The sequence below is a fragment of the Podarcis gaigeae genome, assembly GCF_964106915.1.
Source record: "Podarcis gaigeae genome assembly, chromosome: 16".
In the NCBI taxonomy this organism is placed as follows: domain Eukaryota; kingdom Metazoa; phylum Chordata; class Lepidosauria; order Squamata; family Lacertidae; genus Podarcis; species Podarcis gaigeae.
In genome coordinates this window covers 32,652,672-32,674,597 of record NC_139693.1, presented here as the reverse complement: position 1 = coordinate 32,674,597, position 21,926 = coordinate 32,652,672, and the positions used below count along the sequence as shown (strand labels likewise).

The window sequence follows — 21,926 nt, the reverse complement described above, 5'->3', positions numbered from 1 at the left end:
ATTGAGAGTAATTATTTCTAAGCCTGCATCTACATGAATCAACACAGGCAAATGTTATGCAAATCGGTGTCCTCTCTTTTTTTTAGGCAGATGTGGCCACCCTGGGTCTGAACTGCCTTTAAAGCAATCTAGATGGGCATCGTATGGCAGCTAATGCCATAGTTTAACCAGTGGAGGCTGGTCCATTATGGCAAAGCTGGTACTGCCCCACCAATTCTCCTTCACTCACCACCCCTGCCCCTGCCCACTCTCTTACTTTCAACCAATCAGTCTGTCAGCTTCCTTCTCTTGAGTCTCAGTGTTGCCCTTGTAGAACCCAACAGGGAGGAGGATGGGAACCAAATGAGAATGTGTTGGGTCTGCTTTGCCTTTGGCTCTGATGTCTGACCCCATCTCCACTTGGTCTCTTGGCTTTCTGCCCCACTGGCCCCGAATGAATTATTATTTATTTATTTATTTATTTATTTATACCCCGCCCATCTGGCTGAGTTTCCCCAGCCACTCTGGGCAGCTCCCAATCAAGTGTTAAAAACAATACAGCGTTACATATTAAAAACTTCCCTGAACAGGGCTGCCTTAAGATGTCTTCTGAATGTCAGGTAATTGTTTATCTCTTTGACATCTGATGGGAGGGCGTTCCACAGGGCGGGCGCCACTACCAAGAAAGCCCTCTGTCTGGTTCCCTGTAGCCTCACTTCTCGCAATGAGGGAACTGCCAGAAGGCCCTCGGCGCTGGATCTCAGTGTCCAGGCTGAATGATGGGAGTGAAGATGCTCCTTCAGGTATACAGGACCGAGGCCGTTTATGAACACTAGACACCACAGTCGTTAGCTGTGTGCTGTTAGAAAAAGCCCTGTTTTTTTCTCTTCTGAGCTTTCTAACTCACCCACTGCACATCTGAGGGGGGAAAGCCCTTTGATAGACATAGCAAAGATTTCATCTGTTCGCCTTGGAAATGTGGTAAATTAAAAAAAAAATCAAAGGCAGGGAAGTCTGGCAGGTGTTAACCTTCCCCCAAAAGGATTGGTAGGCCTGCACCACCACCTTACGGAATCAGTGAGTGCCAAATCTTCCAAACAGACTTCCTGTTATTTTTAAGGATGTGATAGAATTAAATCTTTGTAAAATGTCTGCCACCGCCAGGCAGGAGAGCCCATTAATCAAAAGACTGGGCCTCTCCCCAGTTGTCTAGGCCAGGGCAAGGCAGCAGTTGATAAATTACACCTGGAGGTAACTCATAAATCTGAGGAGTAATTTTCCTTTTATGAACAGGAGCCAGCGAGGAGAAGGATTCTGGCTGCCGAATGCATTTGGCTTGGAGAAGCATGACTGGACCTGGCTTCCAAGCCAAGGGCGGCCTCCTGAAAGCTCTCCCATACACATTTCCCAACTGAAGTGCCACGCATTCCAGCAGTGTCACCTGCAAGAAAGACATAATGCATGAATGCGATGAGTGTGTGTGTGTGGTGTCAGGCGGTCGGTGTGTCCTACTTTAACAGATAACAGCAGGGCATCCCTCTACTTGAAGGGTTGCCTTGTCCCAAGTCCAATTAGATAAAGGAAACTAAGAGGAGAAAAGCAGGAAAAGCCTTGAAACTGCCCATCAGCATTTATCACCTGGGCAGCAGACTGAGCAGAGACGCAGATCAACTGGTACCCGTCTTAAATTAGGGCCGCAGGAACTCAGAGCTATAATTTACAGCACCCTTAATAAGCTACAGTTCTGAAAATTATTTGTGGGGAGTCACGGGCTTCAAAGATGCTTCAAATGCATTGTGTGGGTGTAACCTTCAACTTTTGACTGCACAGAAAGCCTGCTGGCATCCTCTTTCCTGACTCATGTGCTTGTTCCTGAACCAGCCTGCCTATTAAAGAGAGACAAAGTGGTACTTCCTGGTGCATCTCGCCAAGCGAGGTCAAGCCTAATGAGGTTTTAATTGTCTTGTTATATCTATTAAATCTATATTATGCAAGCACAGGCTCTCTTCAGATTATCTGCATGTTATAATGTGCTTCATAAGAAATATCTCTTAAGAATTCATTAGCAGTGTTTCCGCTTGCAGAACATCTCTGGAAAGAGAGAGCTGCCCATAATCTCGGTTAGCAAATCTAGGGGTTTGGATCTAGGATTATCATCAGGCTAGAAAGAAAAGAAAAGAAAACAGGCACTAGTCTAATGCCTTTGAACATGCAGATCTGCCAAAATCAGTGAGTGAAGTTTTTCATAGACACAGAGCTAAGCAGGATGACTGGCTCACTGCTGCAGATCAAAATAAAAAATAATACAGTGGTGCCTCAGGTTACAGATGCTTCAGGTTACAGACGCTTTAGGTTACAGACTCCGCTAACCCAGAAATAGTACCTCGGGTTAAGAACTTTGCTTCAGGATGAGAACAGAAATCGCACGCTGGCAGCGTGGCAGCAGCGGGAGGCCCCATTAGCTAAAGTGGTACCTCAGGTTAAGAACAGTTTCAGGTTAAGAACGGACCTCCAGAAAGAATTAAGTTCGTAAACCAAGGTACCGCTGTAGTAGTAAGTAGAAACAGAGATTCAGTAACAACAGGACCCAACCAAATACAGTGGTACCTTGGGTTACAGACGCTTCAGGTTACAGATGCTTCAGGTTACAGACTCTGCTAACCCAGAAATAGTACCTTGGGTTAAGAACTTTGCTTCAGGATGAGAACAGAAATTGCACGGTGGCGGCGCTGCAGCAGCAGGAGGCCCCATTAGCTAAAGCGGTACCTCAGGTTAAGAACAGTTTCAGGTTAAGAACGGACCTCCAGAATGAATTAAGTTCTTAACCCAAGCTACCACTGTACATGTAAAAGCATAATAAAAACAATAATACAGCCAGTTACATGACAGCAGCAAGTACATTATCAAATACTATCCAGAAAATCAAGGTTTTACCTTGCCGTTAAACCCCAGTTGTGAAGGATCCAGCTGAGTCTCCCGCAAGAACACAGAAATATAGGAAGCTCCATCTGGTTCAATATTGTCCACACTTACTGGCAGCACCTCTCCAGAGTCCAAGGCAGGGTTCTTTCCTAGCCATATCTGGAGATGCCAAGGATTGAACCAGATACCTTCTGCATGCAAGGCAGATGTCTAACCACTGAACTATGGGCCATCCTCAAAGGAGTTCCATAATCTACGGTAGGTGCTACCCTGAAGAAGGACCTGCCTCTTGTAATAAAGGTTGAAGGCATACAGTGTAGCCTTTCAAGATCAGCAGAGTAAATATGGCCATATGACAGGTAGTGGCCCGTTCATATGGGAGTTGATGGCCTTTCAGCTACTGTGGCCCTAGTCCACTGAGGTCAGAGACAGGGAACCTGTGCCCCCCCCCCCAAATGGAGTTGATCTCCCATTAGCCCCAGCTAGCATAGTCAGTAGTCAGGTATGATGAGGAACTGTAGTCCAGCAACAACTTGAGGACTGCAGCTTCTGCAACTCCAGCTGAAGCGTTATAAAAATCAAAAACAGCCTGGAAACCAAACAAGAGCCAATCAGGTTCTCACAATGTGTTCCATACAGCATATTCCTTTTTATTATTTATTTATGCATGTTCCAGTTTACAGTTTACATGCATTTAACATCTTAACATTTACAGTTTACATGCATTTAACACACGAGAGCCAGTGTGGTTAAGAGTGGTTAAGAGTGGTGGACTCATAATCTGGTGAACCGGGTTCACTTCCATGCTCTTCCACATGCAGCTGCTGGGCAACCTTGGGCTAGTCACACTTCTCAGAAGTCTCTCAGTCTCACTCACCCCACAGAGTGTTTGTTGTGGGGGAGGAAGGGAAAGGAGATTGTTAGCCACTTTGAGACTCCTTAGGGTAGTGATAAAGCGGGTTATCAAATCCAAACAGCTCTTCTTCTTCTTCTTCTTCTTCTTCTTCTTCTTCTTCTTCTTCTTCTTCTTCTTCTTCTTCTCATACTCCTATATCGACTTCCCAACCTATCCTTCACCGACATCCTATTTCCCTTTCTTTGATTCTCTACATCTCCTTGGTTCTCCCATCCTTTTTCATCCCCTCAATTCACTTATCTTGTCTACTGCTGACCACAGGTTTATCCCCACTTGCATATTTACCATAATGCCATCTCTTTCTAAGCATTCTCCAAGACAATCCCACTCGCATCTTGTTTTCATTTCATCCCAGTTCCTTATTTTGGCCATCATGCTCGCAAAGCTCCACAAATTCTATTAATTTATGCAGCCGCTGCTCCTAGGTCGGGGTAGCCTTTTCTTTCCAGTTCTTTGCATAAACTAATCTTGCGGCTGCTGTTGCATATAGAAACAAACTCTTAACTTTCTTTGCTATCTCCTCTCCTCATACAGAATAGTCTAAGAACATAAGAAGAGCCAGTGGCCCATCTGCAAGCAAAGGAGATGATCTACCGCTGAACTACACCCCTTCTCCAAACCTGATTCTGACATCTAAACCCACCATTGAATTCCAGAGCCCACCAATACAATCATACATTGGGTTACAGACACTTAAGGTTGCATTTTTCCAGGTTTCGGCAGTCGTGCATGCGCAGAAGTGCCAAATCGCAACCCGCACGTGTGCAGATGCAGGTTGCGAACGTAATCCCTGCAGGATACACATTCACAGCCCGCGTCTGCGCACGTGCGGGTTGCAAACGTGCATCCCGCACAGATCACGTTCACAACCCAAGGGCCCACTGTATATGGGGGCAAATGGCCACTCTTCAAAGCAAAGGAAGAACAGGTCCCATCTCTTGCCAAGGGCATTTCTCTTTCTCCCTCATATACAAGCTTCCATGCAATAACCTGTTTTTGACTCTCTGTGTCCTCCGCTTGCAGCCTGCAGAGTGCCATCACACATCAGTGTGAACCGGCAAGGGAGAGGAGCCCTTTGGCAAGCCACTGTGAGATTTCATGCGGCTTTCAACTCTTGCTCCCACTGCAGTAAGCAGCCATTCTGGCCTGCGAGCTGCCTCTTTATGCTTTAAAGGGCAGACTGGGGGGAGCTACAGACCTCCGCTGTGATTTCACACAGCGCAGGTAAAAGGAGCAGTCGAAGTGTGCTTTGCTACGAAAAAGCGAAGAACAGGGGAAACAGCCTCCTCTTTCCTCAGGAGTGCAATTAGCATTTTTTAGATTGGAATAGCTGGATAGCCTGTCTGCACCATTTGCCTAAGCAAAAGGGCTAGGATCTCAAGGAACTTGCCATTTAAGTTTGGACAGAGGCAGAAGTGGGACATGGGCCTTTTGCCAAGTCAGACAATTGGTCTATCTAGATCAGTATCATCTACACTGACTGGTAGCAACCCTTTAGCGTTTCGGACAGGGAATCTCTCTCTGAGCCCTGCCTGAATTGCCATTGGGGATTGAACATGGGACCTTCTGCCTCACAGGAACCAAATCCAGAGAACCGTGGGTTCTTGGGCACCCACAGTAATATAAATGTGGGGGCCGGGCACCCACAAAGTCAACGAGAAAAGTCAGCAGGTGGCAGCGGCGCTGCCTCCAAGAGAGAAGCAGTTCAGCTGCACCCTCCACAGTCAGCCAGTGAGGCACCCCCTTTTCCAGGGGGTGGGACCCAGACATGGAGGCAAAGTCTCTCTGCCTCTGAGTCTGAGTTGCTTACTGCAGAAAAGGGAGAGAAGGAGGAAGAGGAGCTGCCGCCGTTGCAACACAGACATGTGATATCACACACACATGCCTGTACATAGTATGTTTGATGTCACACACACTACGTGCAGGTGTGTGCATCTGACGTCACACGCCCGCATTGTGGTGGTGGGCACCCACAATCCTGAGGGCGAGATGCCACCCCTGTTCTGCATGCAAGGCAGATGCTCTGCCAATGAGCTATGAGCCTTCCCCACGGAGGAGAGGAAGCTAAGGAAGAGTTGTGCCAGGGTGTTGAGATGAAGGTGAGAAATTACACCTAGGCTTGCCGATCAGAAGGTCGGCAGTTTGAATCCCCGCAATAGGCTGAACTCCCATTGCTCTGTCCCAGCTCCTGCCAACCTAGCAGTTCGAAAGCACGCCAAAAAGTGCAAGTAGATAAATAGATACCACTCCGGCAGGAAGGTAAACGGTGTTGCCATGCGCTGCTCTAGTTTTGCCAGAAGCGGCTTAGTCATGCTGGCCACATGACCCGGAAAAACTGTCTGTGGACAAACGTCAGCCCCCTCGGCCAGTAAAGCGAGATGAGCGCCTCAACCCCAGAGTCGTTCACGACTGGACTTACTTAACTGTTAGGGGTCCTTTACCCTTTTTTATGTTGATGCTTGTGGGGAGAAGATTATGAAGAGAAGCTACAGGTCAGCATTCTCCACTATGGCGCCCATGGGCACCCATGTACTCACAGAGGTCTACCCTGGTGCCTGCAGGTTCCCTGGCCACAGGGCATGCTGTTTGGGGTTAATGAGGGTTGGAGCTCCACCACATTTGGAGGACCATGAGTTCCCCATCCCTGCTACTATAGGGTCTTCTGCCCCTTTGGCCTATATATGGCAGTGTGCACTTTGTGAGCAACCTGCACTGCTGGTCTGACATGCGGCTCGTCCTTTTCCTGTCTCTGTGGGTCTAAGCAGTCAACGTTCTAATTCTTTGTGACTTCTTCCAGAAGCCTTTCATCACACCCCTGCTGGCTCTTTGTTCAGTGCCCACAGAGACACCTACTGGCCATCAAACATGCTGCAAGCAACAACAACAACAAATCTCATTCTGAACCCAACGTCAAGATCTGAAGCTGGATTCCCAAGATATCTTAGAACGGTTCAGAGCAAATGTTCTGGCTCACTGCAACACCGGTACTTTTAAAGGGGGTGGGGGTGGGAGGAAGCCTGTGCAGACTTTGCAGATGCAACTTGACAGGCCTAGAGATTAAAACAACACCCCAGCAGGGCCTTTTTATGCTACATCAATGCACTTCTGAAAAAGCTCCATAGCTGAAAGCTATTACAGCATGAAGTGGCTCCTTCATCTACCTGCTCCCTCCAGATGAAAAGACCTGGCAGTTTCTAGATCCTTTGGAGAGAAGGAGAAAATAATGCTGTATCTAAAAAAATAAAAAATCCAAAACCAGATTAGCACTATAGTCATGCTGTTAATTACGGGTCATTTAGTTCTGTTAATCAATAGGCAGGCTTCTTTAACCAGCTAATTATGCTGAAGTGCTTCCACGCCAAACAGAGTGCACGGCTGATTATTAACTGAGAAAGGATAACACTTCTCTGTGTAATATAAGCCAAAGCCCCACTGCTTATGCAAATGCTACAGCCCAGGATCAGGGCATCTAGAGATGAGATAATTGCCCATGCAACCAACCAAATGGGCAGATTATGTCCTTATGAGCTGAAAGTTCCCAGCATTGCTCTGGAATTCTTAGAAATGGAAAGATACTGGTATTTATACATGGATATTGCAATTTGTTACTTTCCAGGGCTCTTCATGCCCCTCCAGACTTCCAGACAGAGACAAAAACCTCCTGCTCAATCTCAGGAGCCACTATGCCAAATTTGGTGGCAATATCTTCAGAGGTGTCCAAATTAGCACAGTTTGGAACAGTTTGGTCCACCATCTTAATTTAAAAATGCATTAGACGTTTTCCAAGCATAGGGCAAAACCAAATCCTCCATCTTGGCAGCCACCACTCTCCTTCCTTGGAGATTTTTAAGCAGAGGTTGGATGTCCATATGTCATGGATACTTTAGGTGAGATTCCTGCATTGCAGGGGGTTGGACTACAGTAGATGACCCTCAAGATCCCTTCCAACTCTACAATTCTATTATTCTAAACTAGGCAACAATTAGGCATACGAATTGACACAGTTTGCAATGGTTTAATCCAGGCATGGGCAGACTCAGCCCTCCAGATGTTTTGGGACTACAACTCCCATCATCCCTAGTTAACAGGACCAGTGGTCAGGGTGGGAGTTGTAGTCCCAAAACATCTGGAGGGCTGAGTTTGCCCATGCCTGGTTTAATCCGCCATCTTGGTCCAAGATGGCAACCAACAATATCTGAAAATAGACAAAAACTGGCTCCTCCATCTCAGGCACTGTTGTGCCAAGTTTGCCAATGATATCTCAAGAGGTACTGAAATGCATGCCCATGAGTTTTTATACCACAAATGCAAATGTAGATGTTTCAAAGTTTTCCATTGCTGGACTATTGAAATCCAAGCTGCAGCAAGCAAGCTTTGAAGTTATCAGTCCTCATATTCAGTGACGACAGTTGTGGGGAAGCCTGTACAGGTGATTTAATTGTTTTAGATATTTCTTGATATACCTGGGGTTTGCTAATAAAGCTATCAAAGGTAGTTACCATCAGCACATCCCCTGGCCACAAATTCCATTCATTAATTACTCACTGTGCACAAAACTAATTCATCTGGTCCAAGGTAAGTCAAGATGGTATCTTCCAGATGTGGTTGCACTACAACTCCTATGTGCAGACATTATCAGATCTCAAGGACACATTTCAGCCAGGCAATAACACCTGAGCAGGGTCAATGTGGGGTGTGGCTTTCTGAGAGCTCCAAAGAAGTGTGGGGGCTGCACTAGACCAGAGCTTCCCCACTCCTGCCAGACACGTTTGTAGACTTAGACTCACTTAGATACATTCCCACCTAAGGATCAGGCTTTGGGATGCTTGCACATCCCACAGATTTGGTACGGTCTACATTTCATCACCATCCTAACCTGTCATGATCACTTGCTTGCATCCCACTGTTAATCATCTAATCTTCTTTAAATGCCTCCAGTACCTGGAGTAAACAGGTGCTAGAAAAGATCCCCTCACAGCCCATTAACCAATTAACGCTAATTGTTGCCATTCCAGTTAAAGACTAACGAGGATGCAGTTTTCCTTTCTTTGCGGCGAGAGGAAGTCCCTGGCAAATGCACAAACACACATGCACACCCTATGCCTTGTTTAAAAAAAGTCACTGCCTGCAGAGGAGGGAGGCTGGGCCATTAGAGCAAATGGGGCACTGCCCCACCAGCCCCCACCAGCCCCCACCTGCCCGCCTCCTTACTTACAAAGACCGTAAAGGTAAAGGTACCCCTGCCCGTACAGGCCAGTCGTGTCCGACTCTAGGGTTGTGCGCCCATCTCACTTAAGAGGCCGGGGGCCAGCGCTGTCCGGAGACACTTCCGGGTCACGTGGCCAGTGTGACGAAGCTGCTCTGGCGAGCCAGCACCAGCGCAGCACACGGAAACGCCGTTTACCTTCCCACTATAAAGCGGTCCCTATTTATCTACTTGCACTTGGGGGTGCTTTCGAACTGCTAGGTGGGCAGGAGCTGGGACCGAACGACGGGAGCTCACCCCGCCTTAGGGATTCGAACCGCCGACCATGCGATCGGCAAGTCCTAGGCACTGAGGTTTTACCCACAGCACCACCCGCATCCCCAAAGACCTTACTTACAAGGAATTTGGGGGTTGGCACTGCCTGCCAGCTTCCTCCTTCGTCTGAGCATTGTCTCTCGTAGGAGGATGAGCACAGGATGAGTTGGCTCAACCTGTGGCTCAGCCGTCCAGGACATAGAACCCCAGTGTTTTTGCCTGTCTGGAATATGTCCTTGAACTCTGATACAGTGGTGCCCCGCAAGACGAACGCCTCGCAAGACGGAAAACCCGCCAGACGAAAGGGTTTTCCGTTTTGGAGGCGCTTCGCAAAACGAATTTCCCTATGGGCTTGCTTCGCAAGACGAAAATGTATTGCGAGTTCCTGCGGGTTTTTTTCCCTTCCCTCCCCCTTTTTCTAAGCAGCTAAGCCGCTTATCAGCTGATCCGCTAAGCTGATAAGCCGCTAAAAGCCGGTAAACTGCTAATAGGTCAATGGGCTTGCTTCGCAAGACGAAAAAACCGCTATACGAAGAGCCTCACGGAACGGATTAATTTCGTCTTACGAGGCACCACTGTAATGCCTCTTGCTTGTCTGGGGGGAGGCAAATTACTGTGCAAAGGTAATGTTCACATGCATTGCTCCACCCTCTGGCCCTGCTCACCACTGACATGTGGCCCTTGGAAGACTTGCCAGAAAGCAATGTGGCCCTCAGGGTGAAAAATGTTCCCCACCACTGTAACCCAGGAAAATCTGCTGCTACAGCATTCTTGTTGTAAAAAGGGAAGAAGCAGGAAAGTGACACGTTTTTTAAAAAAAATGAATGAGAAAACAATATCCCAATCTACTCTTGATCACTTTTTCGGCTATTCTTAAACTGCTTGCTATGCAATCCAGCACCCGGTGGGGAGGCAGTGGGATTTCATTTCACCCAGGGCAGCAAAGCAAACAAACAAGCAACCTCAGACTGGGCTGGATAATCACACTTCTGTCAGTTATGATCTGCTTTCCATCATGTTCATCCAGTTCATGTGGCAGGCCTGTACAAATTTAGCTGCGAGCTACTAGCTTCTGTTACTCGTGCACTGAGGCCCTCCATGCTGAACATATTGCTTTTCCACAACAGGAGCAGAGAGATGCACTCAGGGAAATGGAGACGGCGGTTGCCATTTGCACAGACATTCCATCTGAGGACGCGATGAAAAAAGCACTTTCGTGTTTTATTTTGTTTGGGGAATCGATAACGACGGATGCCCACCCAGGTTGGTTTGACATCAACTCTCTTTTTTTTTCCTGCAGAACCCAACAGGCCTAAGATGGCATGTAGTGAAAATTTCTGCAGTAATATCCCTGCCACGGTTTTCTAACACCATGAAGAGGGTAAATCTCTTGTGCCTGTTGAAAGCAATTGACAGCACCTTTTACTACCTTGCCCTGCATCCAAACAACAGCTTTGTTTACATTCTGCCCTCCGGCAATCCTACTCCTAGTTCAGGGGCTGTGGTTGTTGTGGCTTCGTTCCTCCCCCTCCATTTTTTTTTATTTTAAGGAGAGGGGATCTAAGCAGCACTTGACTTTATGAAGCTTTATTTGCACTGCTGTGAACATGACCATAATTCAACCAATGGTAAATGATGTTTTCCTCTCCAGTGACCACTCCTCCCAAAAGAAACAAAACAGGTTATACTTACACAGATTTTTGCTAATGTTAGTCCAGAGGTAAATTCACACCAACAACATGTGTGATTACTTTGCAGCAGGAAGCATGGCTATCAACTGAAGTGGGTTGGGTTCTAGCTCACATCAGTCCCAGCCAGCAAGCCAATGGTCGGGGATTATTGTAGTTCAACAACATCTGGAGTGCTCCCTATGAGCGACCCCTGGTCTCTAGAGTCTGGTAGGTTGGCCTTTTGGTTCTCTAAGCAGGGAAGCAGAATCTGGTGCACTGGTCCATCTCCTCAACTTTGTTGGACGCTTGGGTGCAACTCAGCTTGCATAAGAGGGGTTTCACCTGGAAGTAAAACAGAGTCAGGGACTTCCAGGTTTCCTAAACTATCCTGTATCCTTACTGCTTACCAGCGTGCATCTCTCTCTCTCTCTCTCTCTCTCTCTCTCTCTCTCTCTCTCTCTCGTTGTTAGACTGATATATCAGGTAGCACTTCACTTTACAACTTGCTGCTACCCCTCACACTTCTCTCTCAGACCTCAAGATGACAGCTGTCATCTGAGAGAACTAAAGAGCAAGCATGGTGGCCTTGTTCTACTGTAGACCAGTTAATTAGACAAGAACAAGGAAATTGTCTGCCCAGGCATAGATTTCCTTCAATAAACTGCTTGTGTCATTTTCTTACCTGTAAGTATCTGTGGGTGTTATTGGAAAAGGTAAAAGTCTGCCCTCTAACCAATATCCACTCCCTTAATACAGCCATACCCTGCATACCAAAGGAGTTTCAGTAAGTATTTGGAACAAAATAACACAAAAAGACACCTACAATATCCTCTGCCTTCTGCCACAAGCGAAGAGTCACATTTTCCAGCCCTCTCTTAACCATGAGCCACCAGAAATCTGCCAACCAATAGATGTCAGCACCTGTGGCCACCAGATGTTAAGGAGCTTTCAGCAGCCATTCTGACCCTGTTTAACCTCCTGTAAAGGACCCCTGATGATTAAGTCTAGTCACAGACAACTCTGGGATTGCTGTGCTCATCTCGCTTTACTGGCCAAGGGAGCCGAAATTTGTCTGCAGACAGTTTTTCCGGGTCATGTGACCAGCATGACTAAACCACTTTTGGAATACCGAAACCAGAGCAGCGCATGGAGACGCCGTTTACCTTCCCGCCGGAGTGGTACCTATTTATCTACCTGCACTTTTTGGTGTGCTTTCGAACTGCTAGGTTGGCAGGAGCTGGGACCGAGCAATGGGAGCTCACCCCCTCGCGGGGATTCGAACCGCCGACCTTCTGATGGTCAAGCCCAAGAGGCTCAGTGGTTTAGACCACAGCACCACTCGCGTCCCCTGAAAAGGATATTACAGAGCTGGAAAACATTCAGAAAAGGCCAACCAAAATGATTAAGAGTCTGGAGCAACTTTCTAGTTGAGAAATCTAAAAGCTTTCAAGGCTTTTTAGTTTAGAGTCATTGGGCTAATCCAGCAGGGTCCTTGTGACATTGTTATGACGGAGAGCGAGAGAGCAGGATGTCACAGTGACGCTCGCAGCCTGAATGGCAAAAAAAGAAAAAGGAAGGGAAGATGGTGCTTAGCAGTGTTTACCTGCTCCAATAGTTCCCCATCCCAGGACAGAACGCTGCAAATAAACCCCAGCCTTCATTAGACAGGGATGGAATTACGTGGGTTAACAAAGTAATGCTCCCAGTTTCCTTTTGCATTTTAAAAGTGGCTGGAGACCTATAAAATCCCTCTGAATCTTATTAAAAAGTCTCCTGCAATCATTTTTCATTCTGCAGACCCAGTTGAGCTGAACTAATAAATTAACATGTTATCTGCATGGGTATCCATTATAGCTTCAAAAGGAATGTTATTAGAGGCAAGAAACTGACAGTGCAAGTCTCAAGGGCCACCAGAGCAAACACAAGGCAGAGATTGCGGGTTTGGGAAGCTCAGCCTTGACAGGTTAATTTGGATGTCCTTCCATTAGTATGGGAAGTACTTAGGGCTAAGGTCTTCAGCATGATGCTTGTAGGAACCACAGCACACTCAGAGGCACCTTTTGGGACTTGTTGAGGCCCTCTGGCCTTCCCAATTTGTCATTATTATTTTTTAAAGCCTTTTTTTAAAGGGGTTGTTTAATGGGGTGCCTGTTTTGAGGAGTTTCCTGCTTTTTCCTCATTGTTTCTGGGGGGGGTGTAAGTGTTTTGCCTGTGTAGAGCATCACAAGTTGTTCTTCCATGAAAAGCATATTTTGTGGCACCCACAAAAGTTTCTCAGATTTCCTTTTTTAAAAAAAAAATATTTATTTGAAAATGTGTGTTTAAATCTACATTTTGTAAGATAGCTTACAAAAGAGAACCATAAAACAAATATAAAAGAGATGAAAAACATCAGAAATAAAAGCAATTATCGTAGCAACAATAAAAAAAATGCAAAAAGCAGTAGATATAAAATCAATTAAAATCCTGGGAGATCTTTTTTTAAAAAAAAATGTCTAAAAAGTGGCTCTCTGGGCAACTCAGGTGGCGGCATATAAATTATTATTATTATTATTATTATTATTATTATTATTATTATTATTATTAAGAAAGCCTACAGAGTGGTAGGGATATTTAAAGAAGGACCTCTGCTGCCAGACTTTTCCAAATGTGCTCATCCTCGGCCCCCAAAACACCCAGATGGCATTGACTCATGACAGGGCCTCGTCAGGGGTGGTTCCCCATTTGTAGAATGCCCTCTTTGGTGAGCCATATATGACTTCCTCATTGTTGACTTTCAGGAGAAATTTAAAAACATTCCTGTTTACCCAGGCATATAAATGTCTGGTGGAAATTGCCTGTGACAATTGTGATATCAATAAGCATGAGGGTATGCTATTGCCTTTAAATGCATTTAGATGTTCTAAATATTTCTACACCCTTTTAGATGGTTTAAAATGGTTTTTTGACATGTTTAAATGAATATGTTTTATATAGCCTTCCTTTAAATTGTACTGTTTAAACATTTTTAAATTTTGTTTTTATTAGTTTTCACATTATTATGGAGCCACAAAGACAAGTAAACAATAACAAAAATTCAACAATATATCCAGTTAAAGTCAGGGCATAGAATATCTAAACAGTAAATAATACACCCAGGGTAAAATTGGGACAGCCATATTTCTCTAAATGGCATGGGGGAAGATACCTGTAAATCTGAAACTAAACTATATGAAATAAAATTCCACCTTACTTTGTAGAAATGATCAGGATCTTCCTGTCCCTTAGACATTTGTAAAGCAATTCTTTTTTCCTGCAATTGCTGATATCTTTATAAGGGCATACTCAGATTTTTAAAAATGATGTCCCCTGATATGCTATAGAGATCCTGGCAGCTGCCAATGTCCATGTTTTAACATTTTGATGTTTGCCAAACTGGACTCCTTGGGGAGGACGGGTGGAATACAAATAGGCATTTTGTGGCACCCACAAGTGTTTCTTTATAAAATGGTATTTGGTTTTTTTAAAATATATTTTTATTAGTTTTTTAACATACCATTTTCAACAATTATGAAACATACTTTTATATCTTATACATTTTTTTTAGACTTCTGTCAATCACAATGGAAAATTTTCCAATCTTTTCCACTTAATTTACATTTCTTACTTTCACTATTATTTTTAAGTATCATAACTAATGTCTCTCTTCTTTATCTTCTTTGCAATATTTCATATATTCCTCCTTACAAAACTTCTTGTAGCCCGACTAGCGTAATTTGTTGATTACAGTTGCTCTTCAAATAGTTTGTATATTTATTCCAGTCTTCTGTGAATCTCTGGTCCCGCAGGTTTCGAATCCTTCCTATCATCTTATCTAATTCTGCATAGTCCATTAATTTCGTCTTTATAAAATAGTTTTTAATAATGTTTGGAACCCCTGACTTAGTAAGCTACGTATATAAACAAGCAATTGCCTAATTTGTCGTTGTGGTTGTGACAGCAGATGAAGCTTGGAGCTCTTGCAGACTAGATTATTGGGCACCTTCTTTGGGAAATCAAGAACGGAAGTGTCAATAGTTCAATGGGGAACCCTAGTCCAACTCAGAGCACTTTCAGTTTCAAGGTTCAAAGGGGCCTGATTGGACATTTTCTGAGTTTCAAAACTGATGTCCTCTTATTCCAACCCACTTCCACTGGGTGAGCAGCAGCTACAGCTGCAAACAGGTCTGTAGGTTCATGGGAGTTCGGGAAATAATAGAGCTAACACTCAACGGTGTGGGGAGCATTTTTTGCCTCTCATAATTGCTGGCCCTTTTCTGAAGCCTAACGTTATTTGCCCATTGCTAGAAATGTCATGTGCATTTTGCAATTTGGAGTGTTCTTCTCCCCCTCTCCTTCGCAGTGGGAGAAAAGCCCAGTTCTGAGTCTTGGAAGTGTGCCTGGAAAGCCTATGGCATGACCTTGGCAAAGGCAGGAAACAGATAGTCTGGCAGCCTCCTCTAGTGCTGCCTCTGGATAAGCAAGGATGTGTTCTGCCTTCCCCTTCTGTTCATCCATTCATGCATGCCTGCATGCATTCATGCTAAAATGTGTGCCCTGCCTCCTAGCTTTCCTATAGGCTTGGTGCAGAAACATTGACAGGGGTCATACAGTGCCAAACCTCATGATCTTCCATTGAGCGCATGACAATGAACTGCCAGCCCAGGACACAACAAGAATGGCCAAAGGTTGCCATTCCCAGTCAAACCAACAGACCATCTCATCAGCACTCTCAGCCAACTTTGCCCTGCCAAGATCATTTGAGCAGACAACGTGTGCAGGAGATCAGCTTGTGTTTGCAAGCTCACATCAACAAGAAAGGCAGAAAGTTAGGTTACTTTGAAGTTAACTTCAGGAATCATTTTGTAAGAGAATCTGGAGAAGACAGAAGCATTTTTTTTTCTGAGACAAGCACCTCTGCAGGCTCATTCCCACACTACCCTCCACGCTAATGAGCTCCATCCATGCATTGTGTGGAACATCTGCAGGAGGAAGTCTGATCATGTATCAGATCTTCCCTTCTGCTGAACGCATGCAGGATGGAGCAAGCATTCATAGAAAGCTGCCTTATCCCAAGTCACACCACTGTCCATCCAGCTCAGTATTGTCTTATGCTTTCTGGTTGTAGCTCTGCAGGTTTTCATAAAGGGGACATTCCCAGTCCTACCTAGAGATGCCAGGGATTGAATCTTGGACCTTCTGTGCACAAGACAGATTTTACTACTGAGCCATGTCTCTTCATGCATTCGTGAGTGTATGCAGGGAGACTTCTGAATCGAACTAGAGCAGGGGTGTGGCACCCCTAGTTAGACATCAAAGAAGCATTTTATTTTCACCAACAAACCACACTGTGGTGTGTACAGTGGTACCTCTGGTTGCGAACAGGATCCGTTCCAGAGGCCTGTTCACAGCATGAAAAGAACGCAACCCGCAGCGGCACGTCTACGCACGCGCAGGTTGCAATTCACCGCTTCTGCACATGCATGTGATGTCATTTTGCGCGTCTGTGCATGCACGAGCGGCGAATCCTGGAAGTAACCCTTTCCAGTACTTCTGGGTTGCCACAGGACGTAACCTGAAAGAACGTAACATGAAGCGGACGTAACATGAGGTATGACTGTACTTAGTTGCAGCATGCCTATGACACTTCCTCTGGTTTTCAAATGTACACTTAAGCCTGAAAAAGGTTGGTGACCTGTGAGCTGGAGTGTTTTCTCTCGGAGATCAGTTTACCAAAGTTATTCAGGGAAAGAGAGTCTCTTCAAATCTAGATGGGGATAAGCTATTAGTGTGTGTTGGTGGTGTTCCTTTTAAGATCAAACTGCTTTCTAATAGTAATATATAGATATTTGTTGTTTCTTTCTATCATTTGTATCATTTCTGTTAATCACATTTGCTGTCCACTTTGGTTGTCTGTATTGACATGTTTTATCAATAAAGTCATTCTGCTTCATTTCATTATATTGCTATATATTTGACAGTGCCCCTGATAAAAAATTTAATTAAAAAGCATTAGGTAGAGTAAAGCATCTATTTGTAGGCCTACAGCTGCAGTGGGGAAGCTGTGGCCCACAAGATGTTGCTGGACTCCAACTCCCATCGCAGCTCTGGCGTTATGTAGTGGTTAGAGTGACAGACTAGGAGCTGGAAGACCAGAGTTCAAATCCCCACTCAACTACGAAGCTCACTAGGTGACCTTAGGCCACTCGAACTCTCTTAGCCTGGGTGTCAGGCATAGACCAGCACAAAACAATAAATCACTAGAGGCCAGGGAAATTAACTCTTTATTCAAGGAAACAATCTGCAGTTCCTGCCTAGCGGTCTCAGCAACTCTTTCTAGGTGGTCCTGCCCCGATGAAGCAGTTGCAGCAACTGGACTTCCCCACCTTTCCAGTGCCCACTAGTCCTCCTCCCCTCCAGGGTCTTTCCCACACAGTCTCAGGCTGCATCTGCACACACACACCCCTCTGGGGTTTCATTTCTCTGTGTGTTCTAGAAGACCAGAGGGAAGGGGAGCTGGTCATATCAGGAGGGTTGGAGACCCTGCTTTCTTCAGAAGCCTACCTCTCTGTCTTCTGGCTCCTCTCCTCTCCGGCCTCCGCTTCCACCTCAAAGTCTGAACTGCCCTCTGCCACAGTCTCTTCCTGCTCACCAAACCCTGTTACCTCTTCTGCTTCTCACACCTCCTCCTCCCAGTCTGCTCCCTCTCCTCCTTCCTCCTCCTCCTCATCGTTGACCCTCCAACTCTCCTCGGGCTCTGAGCCTTCTTCTCTTTTGGGGCTTCCTCAGCTGGTGCCTCCCACCACTCCTCTGTATCCAGCCAGTCCATGACACTAAGTTACCTTACGGGCTTATTTTGAGGATAAAATGAGGCGTGGGGAGAACCATGCTTGCCCCTTGACCTCCTTGGATGGGAGGTGGGATATAAATGCAGGATATAAACATAATAAATAAAATGAACCCCCCCCCCCCGCCTTGCAAGGTGTCAAACCTTTATTTTTATTTTTTAATGTATAATTTTAATTACATTTTCTGTTTTACAATTTAGAATACTCATTTAAACATCCTTAAAATATCAATGACTTCCCTTCTTCTCTTTCCATGGTTCATTTTGCATATCATAAATCCCTGCATACTTTACATAAACTAAACCATTCAGTATTCCATTACTACATCCATCAAAACGTATTTACACTGTTGAATTTTTCTTAACACTGCCAACGTTTTCAAGTGTACACAATTCTGCCCTCCCATACATTCAATAAACATTTTCCAATCTTCTCTAAACGTATGTTTTTCTTGTTCTCTTATTCTATATGTTACATCCACAAGCTGTGCATATTCCATCGGCTTAAATTGCCATTCTTCTTTAGTTGGGACCTCGCTCGTTTTCCATTTTGGGGCTAACAAAGCATGGGCCGCAGTAGTGGCATACATAAATAATCTTTTTTGACACCTGGGATTTTCCATCTGAATTATCCCCAACGAAAAGGACTATTGGGGGGAAGGTTTGGAAAAGTACATTTAAACATTATTTTCAATTCATTATGGATTATTTCCCAATACTCTTTTACCCTTTTACAGGTCCACCACATATGAAAGAACGTTCTCTCAATCTCTTTGCGTCTCCAAGGTGTCAAACCTTTAACGTGGCAGCACCTGTGCTCACATCAGAACTCCCTGCTTATTGACGCTGGGATGGCACCTTCACTATCCTGTTTTAGACACCTCCCGGCGAGGAGCCCCCTCCTTCAGGGGAGGCAACTGAAAATAAACTGGGTGCTAAGCCAGCACCAACACTATCTCTACTTCTAAGGGCACAGAGACACCAAAGCCAAAGTGAGTGAGCTTCACAGACCCAACCCACTCAAGGCAGTGTCCGTTTGCTTGCCCATTCAAAGACTGGCAGCTAGCCATGCTAAGAGCTGTGTCTGCCTCACTCTTTGAAAGGAAGGGGCAGGGGCACATTGTTAGATCAGCATCTTGGCTCACGTCTATTTTGTTTATGGGATGCGGGTGGCGCTGTGGGTTAAACCACAGAGCCTAGGGCTTGCCAATCAGAAGGTCAGCGGTTCGAATCCCTGCAACAGGGTGAGCTCCCATTGCTTCGTCCCTGCTCCTGCCAACCTAGCAGTTCGAAAGCATGTCAAAGTGCAAGTAGATAAATAGGTACCGCTCCAGTGGGAAGGAAAACGTGCGCTGCTCTGGCTTGCCAGAAGCGGCTTAGTCATGCTGGCCACATGACCCGGAAGTTGTACGCCAGCTCCCTCGGCCAATAAAGCGAGATGAGCGCCGCAACCCCAGAGTTGGCCACGAATGGACCTAACGGTCAGGGGTCCCTTTACCTTTACCTTTATTCTGCTTATGTACCTGCTGCTCTTTAAAACCTCTGCCTTGCCTACGTGCCAATCTGATACACACGTTAAATCCTTAGGCACAAACAGAGCTGGGTGTTCGAGTTCTTCCTCTGGCAGCAAAGGCCAGGACAAAACCTGCCACTGTGTAATCTATAATAACAGGCCCAATTGTGTGGGGAGGGAACCTGTTCTTCTTCCTCAATTCCAGTTCATTTCAATACAGCCTGCGGAGGAGACATTCTCCACGGATGCCGCGCTAAGAGGCCAAATGTGGGCTTATTTGGTAAAAATTGATTAAATTTGTCAGGTGAATAAAACCCTTTATTGAATTTACCTCGTTGAGTACTGGCCTCGTGTGTTTCTGGGTTTTTTCATTAGGGCACCACTGCATTTGTCGGAAGTCATTAAGCATATCATAAGTGAAACATCAGGAACAATTCGGCCAAACCGCAGTGGAGACCCTCCCCTGGGAGCAAGCAAGCGTTGCCTGTGAAGCCAGGGCCAGCTCAGCCTACTTTGGCTGGCTTGGATGAAGATTAATTTGGCTTCTCCCTCTCCTGTCGTGCTGAATGCAAGGGGAGGGTAATTAAGTCGCCCGAGGGCAAGTCCTCTTTTGCATTTGCAGCTTTGCAACCAGCTTTCTCTTTTGCTGCACCTGCCTCTGCAAGGCATAGGAGAGGCATTTGATTGAGTTTGCCTTTAAAAACAAACCTACCCAACTCAAGCTATCCCCCCAAAAAAGTACATGCACCAAAATGCAACCAACCTTTCGAAAAATTGCACTTCTCTGAATTTTGCAAGGCAGCTCTCTAGCCAAATTAATATGGACATAATCATGCATGTTGTTGCATGCCACCCCAATCTCTGAGTGGTGCAAGATTCCGGGAGTCCCAGGCACCTATCCAGGGTTCGTGTTTCATTGGGGAATGAGGAAAAGCAGAGAATGTAATTTCTTTAGGATATATGGTTTATTTACACATGTATACAACCTGAGCCTTAGTGATGTATGGAAGTGAGAGCTGGACCATCAAGAAGGCTGACCGCCGAAGAATTGATGCTTTTGAATTATGGTGCTGGAGGAGACTCTTGAGAGTCCCATGGACTGCAAGAAGATCAAACGCATCCATTCTTCAGGAAATCAGCCCTGAGTGCTCACTGGAAGGACAGATCCTGAAGCTGAGGCTCCAATACTTTGGCCACCTCATGAGAAGGGAAGACTCCCTGGAAAAGACCCTGATGTTGGGAAAGATGGAGGGCACAAGGAGAAGGGAACGACAGAGGACGAGATGGTTGGATAGTGTTCTCAAAGCTACAAACATGAGCCTGACCAAACTGCGGGAGGCAGTGGAAGACAGGAGTGCCTGGCGTGCTCTGGTCCATGGGGTCACAAAGAGTCAGACACGACTGAACGACTAAACAACACAACCTGAGCCTATGATGGAGGGGTTCTCAGCATTAACGCCTCAAGAGAGTCTTGTTTCTCCCGTAGCCACAGCCTTGGATTTAAACCAAAATCAACCTCCCTCACTCCCCAGCTTTCTGCTCTGCTTCTAGCCCACATCACTGCAACTCTAAACTCAGGCTTTGTCCTTCCAACTATCTATGAGTTGGGAGAAGGACTCTTCCCATTTGCCATCTCACACTTTATTTATTTACTTACTTACTTACTTACTTACTTACTTACTTACTTACTTACTTATTATACTGCCCTAAAACCTCAGAACCCCTTTCCTTTGTTCTCCTAATGGTCCATCACTCAGGGAATCACCTCATCCGGAAACTAGCCTGGCTTATATTTTAACACTTGCTGGATCCAGGAGTTAGAAGGGTCTAGTCCATGGGTAGGCAAACTAAGGCCCAGGGGCCGGATCCGGCCCAATCGCCTTCTAAATCCGACCCGCAGACGATCCAGGAATCAGCATGTTTTTACATGAGTAGAATGTGTCCTTTTATTTAAAATGCATATCTGGGTTATTTGTGGGGCATAGGAATTCATTCTTTCCCCCCCAAAAAATATAGTCTGGCCCCCCACAAGATCTGAGGGACAGTGGACTGGCCCCGTGCTGAAAAAAGTTTGCTGACACCTGGTCTAGTCATACAGCCTGCTCCCCCAAAATCAACAATATCTTCATGAAAGCAACATACAAAAATTCATTATTTTAAAGTAAATTGCTTTGCAAAAATGTGTACCGTCAGGCAAAAGTGCATATAGGCATGCATATGAGAAATTTGCATTAAAATGTTGATGAACTTTTATGAGGATTTTAAAAAAACAACCCAACTACTAACAGATATGAATTCAAGACTGTAAAAAAGAGAAACTGTGAGAAACTGATCTTGACAGATATGCCCATTCCTCACCCAGCTCCACCCACTCTGAAGAGACAGCTGTACTCAGATTTTAGTTTGACGTTTAAGGAAGGGTCCTCAGTCCTGGTCCTCAAGATTCGGGACAGATCAAATAAAGTACTTCTTCATGCATCACATAGTTTCGGAACTCACTCCCACAGGAGGCAGTTGTAGTCAGCAACCAAGATGGCTCT

The 21,926-nt window shown here is 45.5% G+C and overlaps 1 long non-coding RNA gene across 1 annotated transcript; it reads left to right on the top strand.

Annotated features, from left to right (window-relative positions):
* The first annotated feature begins 5,747 nt into the window (after positions 1-5,747).
* Positions 5,748-7,077, top strand: LOC310833080. The gene is made up of 2 exons (XR_014558550.1): positions 5,748-5,916; positions 6,615-7,077. It is a non-coding gene; the product is annotated as an uncharacterized lncRNA (long non-coding RNA).
* Positions 7,078-21,926: the final 14,849 nt, after the last annotated feature.